Below are 6,118 nucleotides of genomic sequence, written 5' to 3'. Positions count from 1 at the left end.
CGGTCCATCAAAAGAACTGATGCAAAGATAATGAAGATGAATAAAGTTTAGCCGAAATTACATTAGGGGTTTGTTCAAATATACATGTAGTGTGTCAAAAGATTCAGCTGCTCTCCTAATTCAGTGTCTTTGGCAGAAACATTCCTCATTCTGCCTTTATCTGCACGAATGTGTGTTTGGTCTGAATCAGCCACAAATCTCTTTATTGTTCGATGATCACGCTTAACTTTTCATAAATTGATCAAGGTTTTCAAACCTTGTCAGATGCGTTCAACTATTTCATGCTTTTCAGTAGCAGTAAGATCCTTTTTCTTTCACATATTGCTTGAAAATATTCATCTGCTCAATATTGTGGAACTACAGTCTATAACCCTTGTACTATCCTAGGCACTTTAACATTGGGAGTTGGGTCATCTAGACCCACTAGACAGTGCGCTGAACCTTTTTTCTTCAATGATTTGTGATCTTCACTGGTGTCCATGGATTACATGAAATCTTTCCATCTTTATCCACCTTTGTCATGGTAGGGAGAACACGTCAATGTAAGGGTGGGGTCATCTAAGATGGCACAATGGTTAAGCACACTGAAGAACATTTTTTTTTAATTAAATTTTAGTTAGTTTCGCGAGCTCATTTCCTGAAGGAAGACGACTCAATCTCTGAGGCTCCGCCTTTCGCTCTGTGTGGGTGCCGCCCATTTCATGACATCAACCTAGAGCCAGCCTCGGCAGAGTGTCTGGCTCTCCTGCAAAAACAAACAACATCCACACTTTTGCAATTATGGATGTGCATATTGTGCATAGAAAATAAAAGTGTTTTTCCGATCACCACTACCTCCACGGATACAGCATGTGTGTGTGTTAGCCTGGGGGCGGGGCTGGCAGCGCAGACTCTTCCTGGAAGGGCCTGTTCTCACATATCTACGTCACAATATGAGAACCCGCTCGTGTTTGTGGATTGAGAGGGGCTGGTGGTCAGAGTGCATGAATGGATCAAAACACCCCTTTGGGGTTGTTTATATGAGGAATGAACATCATAATGCACTTAAAAGTTTAAGTTGTACTAAAGTTGATTTTGCATGACATAAGCCCTTTAACCCTTGTGCTATCTTAGATGACCCCACCCTTACATAACCACCCTTAAATCCCAATTTAAACCTTTTTCATTATCAGTGGTTAGTTAAAAAAAATAAAACGCAAGTAGTAAGGCATTTGAATACAAATAAAACTATTCCTATTGAAACTGACTACAGTTTATAACTTTAATTTAGGTCATGTTCTATGCAATATTTTACTACTCTTGTTTTATTTCAAATTTCCCACATGTGGGATCAATAAAGTAATTCTGATTCTGATTATAACTTGCGAGTGGCTGAGTGTTGGACTGTCATACAGGTTACCTGGGTTTGCTTCCCAGGGTGTGCAGTGAGCTAAGAAAAAGAAAAAATACAAAAAATAATAATCCAGTGCTGTAGGGTTGCGTCAGGAAGGACTAAACCACCTGTTCAGATAAGTAAATGCTGATCTGCTGAAAAAGTGAACATTGTTTCATAACCTGTGTTGTAATTTTGTTCTTATTGTAAGAATAAATGTTTTGTTTCATCATTTTTTCCATAAGGAAAAAATATGTGTGAAAAACAGAGGTGTTCTACATGAGCGTCCTAATATTTTAGCCCAAAACGCCTATTTTTTTAAGCTCTTTGTGACAAAATGTTTACTTTGTATAATTGAAACAACAAACACATTGTTTTTGTGTAAGTAACCCTTGTGCTATCTTAGCCCTTGTGCCATCTTAGATGACCCCACCCTTGCATTGACGTGTTCTCCCTACCATGACAAAGGTGGATAAAGGTGGAAAGATTTCATGTAATCCATGGACACCAGTGAAGATCACAAATCATTGAAGAAAAATGTTCAGAGCACTGTCTAGTGGGTCTAGATGACCCAACTCCCAACGTTAAATTGCTTAGGATAGCACTAGGGTTACACACAATTTGCATAACAATTTGGAATGCATTGATGGAGTGTATTTTGTTATCAAGTGCTCACACAGGCAGTTATCACCCTAATATGATTGTGTCTAAGTTCTGTCTTTCAGTGAGAAAACATTGACGCTCAAAGTCCTGATTATACAAAATATGTTTCTGTTCTGCCTGATTGAATAACCCACTTTCATGTAATCAACCCATGCCAACAATAAAATGGACTGGGAAAACAGAGCTCCTCTGTGGGAGCTTGCACTGTGACAGACAGGCTTCTCCTTCTGCAGAAGTCTAACAAAAAGTCTCCTTTCCGGTGTGGTTCTTCTCTGTGGTAAGAAATAGTCAAAACCCTGACAAAAGTCTGAAGTTTTCTTTATTCAAATTTTGATTAACTTCTTGGATCCAACCTGCAATAGGACTGTTGAAAGTTGCGTGTTTGTGTGTGTTGCACTCTGCAGTCCTTTTTGCAAAAGATCTCTCGTCTGTAACCAAGTAACCTGCAGCAAAGTGAGCAACGTGATTCTTAGTTCCCCAATCTGCATGCATGTGCACCAGCAGTCATGTGCGTGATGTTTTTGTGTGCAAAATTCATGTTCAAGTAAACCCAAAATATATAACCAACAAGACATGTAATTTTTAAGGTCTACGAGTACAAAATATACTACTACTTCTCCTATCCCCCCATGTTGCAAATATGACTTTTAGCGAGGTTTCAGAAAAACATCCAGCTTGACTCAGCTGATTGGTTGTTGTTTTTTTGGATTGCTATTGCAACAGACACATACAGCATCTCAGCCGTGTAAACTCAGGCATGCTGTTGTCATTGCCATGTTCTTCTCCAAACAAGACTTTACTTCAAGCTCTGTTACACTCAAACACAATCTCCCATACGTTCCCTCTACAACCGTGTTCTCCCTGTCAATGTACACGGCTCCACTTGTCTCAGACTGCAAAAGGAGAGAGACCTTGCATCCGCCCCCGCAAATGAGAAACAAAGTCTGTTTGTGGGAAAGTTGTGATAAAGGAGAAGTGGGCTGATGAAGTACTGATGCGTGCAAAACAAAAGAATATTTCAAATGTTGCTGCCACAGTCCCCCACAGGGCCTCTGAGAGCCCCTCCCACACAGAAACACACTTGCTCCTGTGCTGCTGACCCACAGAGGTGAGCCTTTTTACTGGATCCCGTTAACCCTTGTGCTATCTCAGATGACCCCACCCTTGCATTGCCGTGTTATTCCTACCATGACAAAGGATAAAGATGGAAAGATTTCATGTAATCTTTGGACACCAGTGAAGAGCACTGGGTTTAGATGACCCAACTCCCAAAGTTAAAGTGCCTAGGATAGCACAAGGGTTACGACGATAATACCACTTAGGATTTTTAGCAGGAATCTGTTGGACTGTTTTTAAACAAACCATGAGCTTCACGTTTGCTCAGAAGTCAGTTTTTTCTTTTTTTTACTTTCTTGTTTATTCTTTTATCTGTGAAGTAACACTTCTGAAACAAAAAAGACACAAAGAAAAGTTAACATTTTAATTTTAGATCAAAAGATCCATTTATGTTGCCATCCTAGTTTTGCTACATTTTGACATGACTGGCTGTAATACTGTTTTTTAAATCCCAATTTAAACCTTCTTCATTATCAGTGGTTAGTTAAAAAAAATAAAACGCAAGTAGTAAGGCATTTGAATACAAATAAAACTATTCCTATTGAAACTGACTACAGTTTATAACTTTAATTTAGGTCATGTTCTATGCAATATTTTACTACTCTTGTTTTATTTCAAATTTCCCACATGTGGGATCAATAAAGTAATTCTGATTCTGATTATAACTTGCGAGTGGCTGAGTGTTGGACTGTCATACAGGTTACCTGGGTTTGCTTCCCAGGGTGTGCAGTGAGCTAAGAAAAAGAAAAAATACAAAAAATAATAATCCAGTGCTGTAGGGTTGCGTCAGGAAGGACTAAACCACCTGTTCAGATAAGTAAATGCTGATCTGCTGAAAAAGTGAACATTGTTTCATAACCTGTGTTGTAATTTTGTTCTTATTGTAAGAATAAATGTTTTGTTTCATCATTTTTTCCATAAGGAAAAAATATGTGTGAAAGACAGAGGTGTTCTACATGAGCGTCCTAATATTTTAGCCCAAAACGCCTATTTTTTTAAGCTCTTTGTGACAAAATGTTTACTTTGTATAATTGAAACAACAAACACATTGTTTTTGTGTAAGTAACCCTTGTGCTATCTTAGCCCTTGTGCCATCTTAGATGACCCCACCCTTGCATTGACGTGTTCTCCCTACCATGACAAAGGTGGATAAAGGTGGAAAGATTTCATGTAATCCCTGGAAACCAGTGAAGATCACAAATCATTGAAGAAAAAAGGTTCAGAGCACTGTCTAGTGGGTCTAGATGACCCAACTCCCAATGTTAAAGTGGCTAGGATAGAACAAGGGTTAACAAACGATTAGTTGACATTAAAAGAACAAAATAAATGAAACACATTTGTAGTTAAAAGATTATATTGTAGTACTATTGAATTAAAATATGAGAAAAATTCTTTACAAATATTTAAAGAAATAAAAGTTAAAGTCATTTCATGTGGGACTTGTCTAAATGCTTATGTGTTGTTTGTCTGAAGCCTTTGGCTCAGATTGTTGTCATGCAGGCTGGATGCAGCCATTAAGTCTGTAATCTTACATAAATACCCCAGCACACGTTTTTATATATTTCATAAAAATTTCAGTCTTTTCTTTCCAAAATAACCATCGTCACGCGCTGATGAACTGGCTCCAAATCAGCCTCCCAATCATAATTACACAAATGAGGAGCACACACACACAACACTTAGTGCACACAGCAGCTGTGAGAGCGGCTTCTCAGCTTTCACTCCAATTACGGTTTTATAAAAACACAAACCAATGCAACGTTCTTCCAGCAGCTTCTCTCATGAGATTTGTCCCCATCAGCTCCTCGCTTGTTAAATTTCTCTTAAAGATGTTCAGAATCACCAACGGATCTATAGAAGTTTGACGTCCGGCCTTTTATCCACATTCTATACTTAGTATTGTTTATACATGAGCAGTGGCAGGGTGGACGGGCCCCCAGTCTGTACAGGGTGACACACAAACAATGCAAACTTTACAGAACATAATCTACAGCACTGTGAAACATCCACTCATCCATGGAGCCCTCTACAAGCACTCAAGTCCCACAGATCATCATTTTGATCTTTTTTCAAAGTCTTCACAATTTTTAATTATAATTATTTTTTAGTCAAACTCAAAAAACTTTTTTTCAAAGTTTCTGCAGAGCAGCAGGTGTTCATTAGAAATTCCCCCCTCAGTTGTGGGAAGGGTAGTTAGCGTGGAGGAAGTCATTTCCCATCATCCCTTTGTTTACACTCTCTACCGCTAGTTTACAGCCCCTCACACCCCCTACCCAACATTACCAGTGCAACAAAAATGACGAATGATGAAATGTACAGTTTGGAGCCAGGTGCCAGCTCAGATGAGGAAAAGGAAGACGTCATTTACTCACAAAAGTCATTTGTGAAGTTTACAAGGGTTGTGGAAATGTCGGGGAGTTTTTGAGTATGTGGCGGGGGCAAAATGTTTGCTCAAAGGGGCAGTTGGAAGATTGTGACAACATTACGGTTCTTGCAGACCAGGACTGCTGTGGGACATCATTAAAAACTTCCAAAAACAGACATTTAAAGGGAAAAAGAACCTGAACAATCAAAACCAGAAAAATACAAATTGAAAGGTGACTTTTTAAACTATCCAAAAACTTTCCTCACATTTGCTTAACAAGGCAGAGTATAGAACTTGTGAAACAGAAACCCAACGATCTTTTCTACTTCACGAATTCTGTAGTTCAGCCTTTGAAAAGATTGACTCTTTTATTAACTTTGCAGGGAAGAGGTGGTTTTCTTTCCAGCCCCCCCCCAGTCAGGGGTCTGTCAATACTATTTTATCATTCAAATCAAGAAATTGGAAAGAAGAATTTTGTCAACGCATCCCACAGAGGAAAACAAAAAAAGACAAGAGAGGAAGAAAATAGAAAAGTGAATGTCAGGACTGATCAGCGGTTCGGGATTCACTGTTCAGCTCCAGGATCTTGTTTTCATTCTCAG

This window comes from Oryzias latipes, chromosome 16 (genome assembly GCF_053564925.1).
Source record: "Oryzias latipes strain Hd-rR chromosome 16, Olatipes_Hd-rR_3.1".
Taxonomy (NCBI): domain Eukaryota; kingdom Metazoa; phylum Chordata; class Actinopteri; order Beloniformes; family Adrianichthyidae; genus Oryzias; species Oryzias latipes.
This window is presented reverse-complemented; position numbering follows the sequence as displayed.